The following is a 13,662-nucleotide window of genomic DNA, read 5'->3' as shown; positions in this document are numbered from 1 at the left end:
TTCTTTTTTATATTTCTTCCAGTATAATAAATTATTGATATCATTGCAGACTTTTATATTACGGGAGGATTAAAAAATAATAATTATAAAAAAAAGGTGATAAAAGCACTGTTTCTATTTTTTTCTTTTTTTTTCCAAAAAAAAAAAAAAAAGAGAGAAAGTAATAAAAACTTAAATTCTTTGTACCGGTTTAAGAAAAAAAAAAGTGTATAAAATTTACATCTGTGCAGTGGAATTATTCAGTTAAAGAAATTTACACACCTACGATGCTTTAGATAATAAAACCCAGTATACCAACAGTTAGGGGTGGGTGGGCGGGGAGAAACCCATTATCATTTTTACAGAATTACATGCTACTCATATACAAAATTTATATATGCATTTTACAAGTACTGCAACCATTGAGTAGAGATAATCATGGTATTTTCATCAGCTTAGTACTTTTTGAAACATGACCGTCTCGTGTAAGCAGACTGCAATTTTTCGGGGTGCCCCAAACCTGCCCCATTTTCATGTTCAAATCCAAGGCTATTTTCTTTATATTCACTGGGCCCAAGGAAACTTTTTGTTCTGTTTTTAAGAGAGTTGAAAGATGGACACTCAATTGTTGGATGTCAGACACTTTTCATCTAGGCTCCCCCAGGGCACTTATAAACCCATGCCAAAGCGGTGGTTTCCGGCACAGCGGGAAAATTGCAGTTTCTGCATATGTTGTCCTGTTTAAAAGTTAACCTAAGTTGGGGTGTTTGTCAGGGGTCTTCTTGTTTTTGTATTTAAAATAAATAAACACAGAAAAACTGTTCTGCTACAGTTTTGCTGAAGATAGGTATATTCTCATGTGTACCGTGCGTGCCAAAAAAAAAAAGAAAAGAAAAGAGGCAAGCACTTTAGTTTAAAAGAGAAATATCAACTCACCGCTGTGAACCTGCCAACTTGCTATAAACAATTCTGCTTTTTAAAAAGTGTTTGTGATCAGGCTTTCTCTTTGTCATCGTAATGTGCATGCGATATGATCAGTTGAACGATAACCATCAATAAAGTTTCACAAGATTTGAAAACAAGGTTTCTGGAGCATTTATATCAAAAAATGAAAACAAACAAGTCAAACACTATTTTTATTTTTTGACAAATCCAAATGGGAGGGAGAGGAACAAGAGAGAGGGGGGGGGGGAGAGAGAGAAGGTGGGGAAGGGATGAAAATACAATTAATTAAAATATTGGCTACTAAAATTGTCTTCCCACTAGTCAAGGAATGGACCATATTTTATAAACATGTTTTAACCCCTGTGCTTTAGATTTAGTTCACCGTTCTGAGACATTCATTCACAAATCATGGCTCTAACATTTCCTCTTATTCCTCTACCCCACCCCACCCCACATTTTCCTACTGGCCCCACTGCTTTTAAAACTTGAGGGACATTCCAAAGCAACTTGGGGAACAGAATGAGTGGCGAAAGAACTGTATTGAAATCAAGCGCATGTAAGGTCATTGTCTCAACCCAGAATTGTGGGTGACTTCCAGTGAGTGTGCCCAGTTCCAGCAAACAACCCCAGCTTTTTTTCTGATTTCATGGGAGGGATTTCATACCCCCCCCACCCTTTACTGAGGGGAATGGGGATGCCTAGATGGGTGAAGGACATGCCCTGTAGCTCCTATCACCACCAGAATCTGCCCACACAAGGCACAGACATTTTCTTCCAAACCTAGCTTTGTTGGATTCCTGTGACCCTTTCTTTTCAGAATCATGATTTCTCAAGGGTTCTCCTTGTCCCAGTTTGCTGCTCCAGCTAATAGATAATTAGGGGTGGGATCTCTTTACTATAGTCTATTAACATAGGGCTTGCCTATGTGATGTAAATGACCCTTAGGAAAGAGGGCTGACCTGCTATTCCTGAGCTTCTGTTGCATTCACAGGGACACTCGAAGGAGACATTTCCCTGTGATGTTTCACACGTATAGCGAGGGCAATATTTCAGTGCAACTATTTAGGATCAGAGTGGCCATTCGTAAAGTGAATTTCATCCTAAACACCAAGGAGTGGGGGAGTGTTCACCAGATATTAGGTGTTTCAAGTTCAGAAACCAAGGGCGCATACAGACGTATCTTTAAACTGGATTGTCTTCAGTTTTCTTCTTCTGCAGAGCAAGCTCAGCCTTCCCCTCTCTTCACAACAATACATTCACCAGACATACTTCTCAGCAATTTGAATGCTGATTTCAGCTTATTGGTCTTCAGGAGAGCTTTTTTGCCATGGCCCTTTGAATTTTGAAGTGCAGCATTAATATTCCTTTAAACAATTTTTGGCCATTTCTTCTTTTTTTAAGGAAAATCTATGTTAAATGAATTCCAAAATTGCTTAGAAGATGGGCTTGTGACTTCATAAGCACTAGCCAATTAGCACTATACATATTGCTTCTGCTACAAAGTGGTAGATCTGATGTCCTCCAGGCTCAATCCTGAACAGGGAATACCTTGTTCCACTCCTGGACAACACAATGAGTGTACACCTACTATGGTTTGGCAGCTCAAAGAATGTACGTCTGTATGCCCTCTGGAATCCCCCCATTTTCAAGGGTTTTCTTTTTCTTACTAAGATTCAGTGTACACACCTAGACCTGATATGTGGGTGATAAGTTAGTTTGTCATTTTAATATGAATTAAGCAGCTGTATCGCTTGGTGTAGTCCCATGAGTATCTGATGTTTAATTCTTGGCGATAATTGTAAATGGATGAGGTTGCCAAATAATGTTGGAAAATATTTTTGTGAAAACTCCTATAACACTCCACTCATTCATTTTATTCAAATGTATGTCTGATATAGGGAATGTTTTTTCCCCAGTTATATAAATTACTACTGATAATATGAATTCTGATTTTAAAATAAAAGATGAATACCATATGTAGAATATCGTGACTTCAAAACAGTTACAGATCTTAAAACCCAACAAGTGTGTATATCTGTCTTTAGAAATTAGTGTTTATATCACTACAGTGGTTTGTGAATAACTAAAAAAAAATGGTTTGTAATATTAAAAAATAAATGCTTAGTCTGAAATGGTGTAAATAAATGTGTGTCCAGTGTCATGGTGTTGTTGTTTTTTTAAAAATATATCTTTATTTGATTGGGTTTTTTCCTTCCAAATTATGGATAACAGTGTTTATGAATACATATGACATTATCTCAAAGATTTCACAAAGATTTTGACAAAATAAGTAATGTGTCTGGGACGTAGAAAACACACACACCCACACACCTTAATTTAGGCATGTCCTCAATTTAGGCATGTCCTCAAGTAAAATGGGATTGATCGTGGGTCCAAGAAGCTTGCCAGTAGGAAGGAAGCAGTGGCCTTATGGATTTCACAATTTGTATATCTCCACTCTCTCCCATGTAAGGTTTTCACATCCACTTCACAGGGATGCATGCTTTGGACTCCTTTATCAAGCAGAGAAAAGAGGGGAACAAAGGTAAAGAGGGTTCCCCTCAGGTAGGTTTTCTTGAAGCAATCTTGAGCTCCATCAAATACCTTCCAGCCAATAATCCTGGGCCCTCAAACCACACTTTTCCCATACAAAAACTGAACTGGTACAATAAATGAGGTGGAGTATTGCGTTAAGAGTGCCTTTAAGGCCCCAATTGGAGCTGGGGGGAGCACACGTTCCAAAGGCTCTGGAAAGTGCACACACACCCCCACTGCGTTAATGGTGGCTACCATTATTGGAACCATGGAAAGAGGCCCAACCCCTTCTCCTTTCATTATTTTCCTACTCAAAAGTCTTGCTCTGAAGCTACATGTGAGGATTGTAGCTATGCTCAGAGGGAATGGGAAATTCTGAGAGGTGATGGTCGATAATATTAGCATCTTCACTACACCACTGTTGGTAGCTCACCCAACACCACCACTGACATGCCCAATTGTCCATGGATATTTTTACTGATGAAATGGGGCTGCGGTTAGTCAGATGTTACATTTGGAAATGTTTAATGGGAAGCTGGCAGAGGACTGTCATCTATCTTGAAGGCATCTTCTATTTGCATCATCCTCTGTTTGCATAGCTGTCCTTATTACAGGTAGAGAACCATCAGAAGGAAGAGCGGAGCCTTGTAGTGGTCAATCAGCAACACCTGGATAGCAGAATAAGCAAAATGTTTGAAGCGTACAATCCAGATGGACACAGTCTTCCACACTACGGCAAGATGTACTGCATATATAGGCCTAATCTACACCTGGCAGGGTATTGCACTATGAAAGCAGTATATGGTCTCTGTCAAAGGGCTCCAACAGTAGTCAGTGCAATTCAATACCACTATAAAGTAGTAGTGTGGCTCCTGCCTTTTATCCTGGTTGTGCTTTTTATATTGTATTTTGTATTTGTATTTTTAACTTGTTGGTTGTTTTATGATGATTTTAATTTTTGTGAACCGCCCAGAGAGCTTCGGCTATTGGGCGGTATAAAAATGTAATAAATAAATAAATAAATAAATAAATATACTGCTTTCATACTGCTTTCATTAGTGCAATATCCTGCTTGGTGTAGATTAGGGCATATTGTAATTAAAACACCTATTTCTCAATTGGCATCTATACATAAAAATTAGCACATGCACATTTTCATAGTATCATAGAGTAGTAGTGCTGGAAGGGCCCTATAAGGCCATTGAGTCCAACCCCCTGCTCAAGGCAGGAATCCACCTTAAATCATCTATGACAGATGGCTGTCCATCTGCCTCTTGAATGCCTTGAGTGTGGGAGAGCCCACCACCTCCCTAGGTCATGGGTTCCATTGTCATTCTGCTCTAACCATCAGGAAGATTTTTCTGATGTCTAGCCGGAATCTGGCTTTCTGTAACTTGAGCCCATTATTTTATGCAAAGATGTGTCTTCATTTATCCTCTTTTTTGTTGACGCATGTCCTCTTGGGGGGCAATTCACAAGTGATCACCCTAGTTCAGGGCCATGTTGACCAGGCCGAAGAGGCGGAGTCTGGCCAGCTTGGCAAAAGGCCTCACCTGATAGGTTGAGATGGAGCTTGGAGTAATCTGGAGCTTATGTGTTTCACACCCAACACCGCCGCTGACATGTCCAATTGTGTATGAGTATTTATACTGCTGAAATGGGGCTGCACTTATTCAGATGTTACATTTGGAAATGTTTAATGGGAAGCTGTTAAATTTACTACCAAAAAAAAAATCACCATATCGTTGCTTGAAATATTAGTAAATTTCACCAAGATTACACGTGGTAATGTTTTTTACATCTACTGGGCTCCACACTGTGCTAATGATCCTGTGGTGAGCATTTCAGCATTGGAAACCAGATTTTCACATTGTAAAACCTTTCATCTTCCTCAAGCTGCCTATTGCTAATGAATTTTTTATTTGTTTACTCAGTGCTTCTCCTGGATATAAAAGTAACACTTAACTTAGAGAGGAGGAGGGAGAGAGGGAAAGGAGAGAAAAATAATAAAAAATAAAGCATACCACAATCATCCTGTGTGTTAAATCGAAGCTAAGCACTAATCATATTGAAACCCTTTTAAATGTCCTCTTATTTTCTCGAATTACCATGTCCAGTAAAAAAAAGAAAAGAAAACAAATAAAGGAATGGAACTTAAGGAAATAAATAGAGCAATATGATCTGGGAGGGGGGAGGTATAGAATATGAAAACACTGAATTATTCATGCTATGATGGTCTGTCATATGGGGCCATTATAACCATATTTTCAGAGCAGCTGTGTCTCTGCATGCTGCTGAATGGAAACCAAGTCCATTGCTCTCTCTCTCTCTCTCTCTCTCTCTCTCTCTCTCTCTCTCTCTCTCTCTCTCTCTTAGCTCATCTTTTCTCTCTTTTTTTTTGAAAGCGTAGTTATTTGTTGTTCTTCACAGTCTAAAGAAAAATTCACATGCCCAATTTTTCAAATCTTCACCCTGTTCTAACCTACATTGTATAGAATACCCTGGTCTTGGAAGTGGGTACCTAGTTCAGAGGTACCTTACATGATGAGAATGACACAGTCCGAAATACCCTTGTTTGTGTACCCTTGTTTGCAAATGCAAAGGATGAGTTCAGTTAACATCACTCTCTCTAATAGTGAACTCCATTGATGAGTGCAGATGAGGTTGAAGCCAAAATGGGCCATCAAAAATCATGAGGGAAGTATTCAGCATGTCCGGTATAACCTGAAGGTTTTCAGAAGTATCAGAGACAGTAAGTCCATATTCACTAGTTGCTTGGGAACATGGGTGGGATGGTGCTGTTGTACTGCTTGTGATTCCATGGTCGAGAGCTGGTTGGCCTCTGTGTGAACACAGTGCTAGACTAGATGGACCCTTGGTCTGATCCAACAGGGCTCTTCTTAGGTTCTAGAAGTACAAGAGATATTTAGGAGAGAAACATTGTATGCAAAAGATTAGGGTGACCATATGGAAAGGAGGACAGGGCTCCTGTATCTTTAACAGTTGCATAGAAAAGGGAATTTCAGCAGGTGTGATTTGTATATATGGAGAACCTGGGGAACATCCCTCTTCCTCACAACAGTTAAAGTGCAGGAGCTATACTAGAGTGACCAGATTTAAAAGAGGGCAGGGCACCTGCAGCTTTAACTGTTGTGATGAAGAGGAAATTTCACCAGGTTCTCCATATATACAAATGACACCTGCTGAAATTCCCTTTTCTATGCAACTGTTAAAGAGACAGGAGCCCTGTCCTCCTTTTCATATGGTCACCCTACAAAAGATCCCAGGTTCATTCCTTTCTTGACTCTTCAGTCAAAAGGTTCATTTATTTTTTTGTTGTATTCAATTCATGAGGAGATTATCCCTATGGTCCCTAGACAGTGTCTGTGGAGGGTGGAGGATATTTTGAATTCCTGGATCTGAGGTCAGAGACAGCACTCTGACCTCAGACCTGGGAATCCGTGCTCCCCTGTTTCCTCACAGCCACATACGCTGCCTCTCTCAGGTTGAAAACAAAACAAAACACCCTCACAGAGGGGGTAGAAGAGACATTCCAAGATAAGGGGAGAGGCAGGGACTGGGGACACTGGGATATGAGCAATCCCAAGACTCCTACACCCTCCATTCTCCACCACCATCATAGAATGCCCAGCTAGGCGAGCAAAAAGATTACCTCCACTGTGCCTTCCACTCTGCACTGGATGACCATAAGCCTTCAAGTTCATACAATCAAAGGCAGAAGTTATAGGATTGCACCCTAAATTCCCTTTTACCAAAAAGACTCCCAAGTGGCTGCCATACCATCTATCAAGACCATCCTTGCCTACAGACCTAGGATCTAAAAGACATGACAGGAAATGGGATTGGGGAGGGAAGAGGGGAAATCAGATATGAACCCTCCACCCCCCGGGCTGATACCAAAAGAGCCAGATCCAGTTAAAGCAAACAGAGCCTGACTCAATTGACCAATGAGCTCACCCGATGTAAGGCAGAGCCCTGTGTCCCATAGAGAGAGTTCAAACTCCATGTAAAGTACATCTTGGTCCTTGCTAAATGATAATTATATTCAAACAGCTTTGATTGGAAACTTTAAAAAAATATATGATGGAGATCATTAAAGAAGGATATTTCTCCCAAGAGATTTGTTATGTTATAAAGACACTGAAATTACTAGTGTTAATCAACTGCATTCTACTGAAGTCTATATTTAGATTAATTAAATCTTTTAACTGTGGAGAAATATTTCAAAAATGTAAGGAGGGAGGGGAATTGAGGAAAATAGGTCTGCTGTCCTGCTGCTGTCTCTGGGTTCTCATAAGTATTTACTTTCCTACAAAGCCATGAGAGAACTTCTTGGCTGAAAAGAGCTTGGCCAAAAATGTTTAAGGTTGCATCGCACAGCTCCACCAACTCCTTGCCTGCCATGTGCCTTTGTGAAGGAACGGGAATAAAGAGGTGAGACACAAATGTTGGATGAAACTTTGGCCACATGTACAAACCATTCAATTAAAGATCTGCAGAAGGGGGAAATGTCTACCTTGTGCTCAGCCAAGCAGGTCTACTTCCTTCAGTCCATTGGGATGAGCAAAACCCTTCTTCAAGAGAGGATGGAAACCCTGGACGGACAGTCAGTGTGAAGTTGGCAAACAACCTGGATCTGAAACATCTAAAATGGTTTTTGTGAAAACAAAATGCACTATAATTTTGAATAGAGGCGGTTGCCTGGTTGTTCTTGGGCATTGGCGTGCGGACAACAGGTTCAAAGGGTTCAGTTGAACACCCTAATACGGTGTACAGGGCCGGTGCTAGCTGTAGGAAAGAACAACAAATTCAGCTGCTCCCCACCCTGCTCCTCCTCTGGAAGGCTTTTTTCACTGGTGCAGCTGCTGCCCCCCCCACCCCAGCTTGCTCGCTTGCTTGCTTGCTTGCTCGCTCTTTCACTCACTCACTCAGCCGCTCCCAGCTGCTCTGCCTGACCTCTCGCGACAGTTGCTGAACAAGGTGGGAGCAGCAGCCATGCTGGGGCCAGGAAGCAGCATGTGGTGGAGCTGAGGAGGGGAGACGGGCGGCAAAGCGCCCAGGCAGGCAGGCTGGCCCACCAGTGAGGAGCAGGGCTGTTTCTGTAAGTAGTAAGATTGCCCAGAGCTGCGGATTGGGGCCCTCCCCACTTCGGAGCTGCTGCCCTTCTCTTGTCATCAGCCCTGCAGGTACTGTAATGTTTGGGAGAAAGAGAGAGAGAGAGAAGCTGTCTGTTTACGTGCCCCTCTTCTCATCGCTGCCTCACTGCCCACCCCAGTCTGGACTCCAGCAAGAGAAAAGAAAGGGGGAAGGGAGGAGAACTGCAATGCCCCCCAGGACCTCCTGGCTAAGGAGGGTTCATTCAGCAGCACCTTTTCCAGAATGCTTGTTAAAACAATTCCTATCTGCCCTTGCTTATTTTAGGGTGTCCAACCCCCTTTTTTCAAGCCGTTCTTTTGGTAAACATGGTATGTGTGTATCTTGTGTCACTTTAAAACAGAGCCGCAGCACAATCCTATGTACGTCTACTCAGAAGTAAGCCCCACTGAGATCAATCAAACTTACTCTGAGGTAAATGTGCATAGGATGCAGCCTGAAAACGAAAAGAGGATGAAGTAAAGACAGGAGAAAAAGAATTGTAGAAATAGAATAGCAAGGTAACTGTGGGATATTTAACCATATTTAAAGACAACTAGTACAGTAAAATTAGTGCTCCTCTACTTCAGTCCCAATCAAATAATTACAACAGTGCAGTAAAGATTATTTGTTAATTAAAAAAATACAGTTTACTTCAGTTTTCGTTTATTTTGTTTGTTTGATGAATGAAAAAAAAGTCCTTTATTACTGTATATTCCATCAATGTTTACCTTAAAAAAATATATCCCTGGCCAAACCACCTAATGAAATGTACTGCGCATGCCTATGTTCCTGGGATAAAGCTGACGGTTTTTGTGGTGGCCAAAACACATTTTATATGGTTGTTGTTATTACAGGTTTTATTATATTCTTTTAATTTCAGTTAAGGTCTTCATTAGAATGATTGTTTTTATTCCATTTTTAGATAAACTTAGAAATTTAGAATAGCAGAGTTAGAAGGGGCCTACAAGGCCATCGAGTCCAACCCCCTGCTCAATGCAGGAATCCACCCTAAAGCATCCCCGACAGATGCTTGTCCAGCTGCTTCTTGAATGCCTCTAGTGTGGGAGAGCCCACAACCTCCTTAGGTAACTGATTCCATTGTCGTACTGCTCTAACAGTCAGGAAGTTTTTCCTGATGTCCAGCTGGAATCTGGCTTCCTTTAACTTGAGCCCGTTATTCTGTGTCCTGCACTCTGGGAGGATCAAGAAGAGATCCTGGCCCTCCTCTGTGTGACAACCTTTTAAGTATTTGAAGAGTGCTATCATGTCTCCCCTCCATCTTCTCTTCTCCAGGCTAAACAGGCCCAGTTCTTTCAGTCTCTCTTCATAGGGCTTTGTTCCCAGACCCCTGATCATCCTGGTTGCCCTCCTCTGAACACGCTCCAGCTTGTCTGCGTCCTTCTTGAATTATGGAGCCCAGAACTGGACGCACTACTCTAGATGAGGCCTAACCAGGGCCGAATAGAGAGGAACCAGTACCTCACGTGATTTGGAAGCTATACTTCTATTAATGCAGCCCAAAATAGCATTTGCCTTTCTTGCAGCCATATCGCACTGTTGGCTCATATTCAGCTTGCGATCTACAACAATTCCAAGATCCTTCTCGTTTGTAGTATTGCTGAGCCAAGTATCCCCCATCTTGTAACTGTGCATTTGGTTTCTATTCCCTAAATGTAGTACTTGGCATTTATCCCTATTAAATTTCATTCTGTTGTTTTCAGCCCAGCCCTCCAGCCTATCAAGATCACTTTGAAGTTTGTTTCTGTCTTCCAGGGTATTAGCTATCCCACCCAATTTTGTGTCATCTGCAAATTTGATAAACTCCTGTCCTATTTTATCTAATGTACTGTGCTTCTTTAGAAACTGCATAGGAACATAGGGAGATGCATTCCACTGAAATCAGACCACTGCTCCATCTAGCCCAGTATTGTCAACGCTGGCTGGCAGCAGCTCTCCAGAATTTTAGGCAGGAATGTTCCCTCACTTTACCTGGAGATGCAGGGGATCGAACCTGCGACCTTCTGCATGCAAAGCTGGGGCTCTACCACTGAGCCACGGCCCCTCCCTGACGTAATGTGGCAATAGAACATAAGCTAGCTGCTTACAGAGCTACTCATGATAAGCATCAACCAGGATGAAAAGGTTTTGGCTCAAGGGTCAAATAGTTTCTGGGCCTGCACATTGGGGGCTGCATGCCAGCGGTGGGTGGAGCCACCAAACTGTTATCCTGCAGCCCCCACATGTGTGCCAAGACCCCCTTCACTCCCTCATGCACACAATATTGGAGACGGCAGGGGAGGGCTTGCTGTTCCCCCTCCCTCACTGCCCCATCCAAATGCTTTCCTGTGCCACAATAAGGCTTTTAAAAAGCTTTATCGCAGCGTGGGAAGGAGGGGAAATCCCTTATCTCTGATCTTTGATCACAGATAAGGGCAGCAGGTAAGCTGGTAGGACAGATGAGCTTCCCATCCCTGGCATCAGCAGAATGACTGGTGCAGAACAGTCCAAAATCCTGAATAAAATATGGGTCATAAGAGAAACTACAAATCCGTTCCATTTGAATTGCATATACGGAGTGCAGGATGCAGCTTTTTTTGGGTGCAGAAATTTAGCTTGTCGTTTGGTCTGTGTTTTTAAGCAAACTGACCCAATTTGCACTTCCCAGATTTGGAACACAGTTGCTCGTATTTTACATGTCCCTGAAGTTCACTATGTACTTCTCAGATCAAAAAATGGTTTGTCTGTATGAGAGAAAGCTGTGCACAAAAATGTGTCTATTAGGGAAAGATGTGTACAGAATGTGTGTGCTAGGGAATGTGGCCATAAAAAAAAAAAGTAATTTGTTGTGCGATTAAAATAACAACAACCAGCCAACCATTAACAGAATGATGTGGAATTTGGATGGATCAAAATACATATGAAACTGAAACAGATTGCATACTAGGGCTGTGCACGGACCCCACGAACTGCTTTGTAGCCCGATCCCCGACTTTCAGATCAGGCCGATCCACTTCAGGCTGATCCGACCCTCCCCCCCTCTGCAGAGCGAGATCCAGAGGGGCAGATTGACATTTTGCCCCCCTTCCCTACTTACTTGACTCTGCGGCAGATGGCGGAGGCAGGTAGGTGGGGAAGGGGAGGCAAAATGGGGGACAAATAAACCCCCCTGCCCCCTTACCTGGCTCCACCACCATTGGCGTATGGACTACGGCGGCAGCGGTGGTAGAGCCAGGTAAGCCCCCCTCCCCCTACCATTTACCTGCCACCATCATGGTCCAGCACCGGCTTCAACTGAGGGCCAGGCCTCAAACCGGAAGAGCAGGCCTGCGACGGAGGCAGGTAAGCCCCCTCCCCCCTGCACCCTTACCTGGCTCTGCCACCATCACCGCATGGACTGCGGTGGAGCCAAGTAAGCCCCCCTCAACCCCACTTACCTGCCTCCATCGTGGTCCTGCGTAGGCTTCAACTGAGGCCCAGGCCTCAAAGTGGAAGCAGGCCGCAGCCTGCATCCGCTTTGAGGATGGGCCCTCAGTTGAAGCTTGCACTGGACTGCGATGAAGGCGGATAAGGCCCCCGGCCCCCTTACCTGGCCCCACCACCATCGCCACATGGACTGCGGTGCTGCCAGGTGAGCCCCCCTCCCCCTTACCTGTGTTCGGAGCTCCAGATGGAAGCAAACCGCTTTGCCTCGATCCGCAGCTCCCCCAACCTGATCCGGATCTGCCTTTGGTGGAGGCGGATCGGGTTGATCTGCTCCAGATTCACTATCCAAATCAGAGCAGAGCACAGTCCTACTGGATACTGGCTGATTCGTACATCTCCACCCGGGATATATTGTGGTCAGAAGTTATAAGGGACCACAAATGATGAGAGGCATAATAGACAAGAACCCCCCATTCTGCTTTCTACCATAGCTTCATTTCACCAATGTAATCCAGTCTCCACCATTATATCCCATACCTTCACAAGAACATGGTGATAGTTGTATGGATGGGTGAACCCTGCTACGTCTGGGCTGAGATCCACTGTGGGGAAATCCAGGCTGCTTGAGGCCCCATGGATTTCCTTGGAGGCCTGCTATATCTGCCACAATTTGCAAAGCAGCTCTCTGGCTTTCTGAAAGGTTAATGGCAACCATCGTTAGCCCACCGTGGGGAAATTTCAGCCATGAAGTGCATCTTTTGTGCCATTTGCTGCCGTAAAACACTTACTTTTATGTAAATGGCAGCCATTTATGGCTGAATTTATATGAAAGTAAGAGCCTTACAGTCACAAATGGTGTAAAATACGCCATATATGGCTGAATTTTCCCCGCAATAGTTTAATGGCAGCCTCCATTAACCTATCACGTCTTTTCAAATGCTGGAGAGCCACCCCATGAGGACTCTTGTAGGTGTGGTTGTGAGTGCAGCCAGTCCAGTGTGGACACCTTGGAATCGTTAAGAGTCTGCCTCATTTGAGTCTGCAGCAGATTTCTCCAGCAGACCCTAGTTAGTTGCAACAACAAGTTAAATTGTGTCCAGATTATTTTTAAATAGCTGAGCAGGAGCTGGCATGTGCCTTTAAGATTTACCGTGTGAATGCTCTCCCGTCAGAACTGTTAGCTTATACTATTAACCAGTGGTATATTATCCAGAAACCATGGCAGAGGGTCCTATATCAATGTGAATAGCGGAACAGAAGAAACAGGCTGGAAACGGGGGACCATCATTAGGCTGATTTCTATGTTTATCAGGAAGTGCCAACTGAAGGGATTCTCTTTTTCTATGCATTTTTTTTTCAGCATGAGAAACCACAATCTTAATACTCAGAGATCACCAAGCATTAAGTGAGATTAAGAGGCTTGGTTTACTTTGGCCTTAGCTAGACCTACCTGAATGTCCGGGACGGAGGAGGGGAGATCTCGCATTGTGATTAACGCGAGACCCTCCTCCGTTTACATGTAAGGTGCGACAACCTCAGGAAGAGAGGCATCATGCCCGCCATTTTTTTTTTAAAGGAGACGGAGCGCATGAACAGTCGTGCGCAAAGGTAAGGTTATTTTTT

The sequence above is a fragment of the Elgaria multicarinata genome, chromosome 17 (genome assembly GCF_023053635.1).
Source record: "Elgaria multicarinata webbii isolate HBS135686 ecotype San Diego chromosome 17, rElgMul1.1.pri, whole genome shotgun sequence".
In the NCBI taxonomy this organism is placed as follows: Eukaryota; Metazoa; Chordata; class Lepidosauria; order Squamata; family Anguidae; genus Elgaria; species Elgaria multicarinata.
This window is presented reverse-complemented; position numbering follows the sequence as displayed.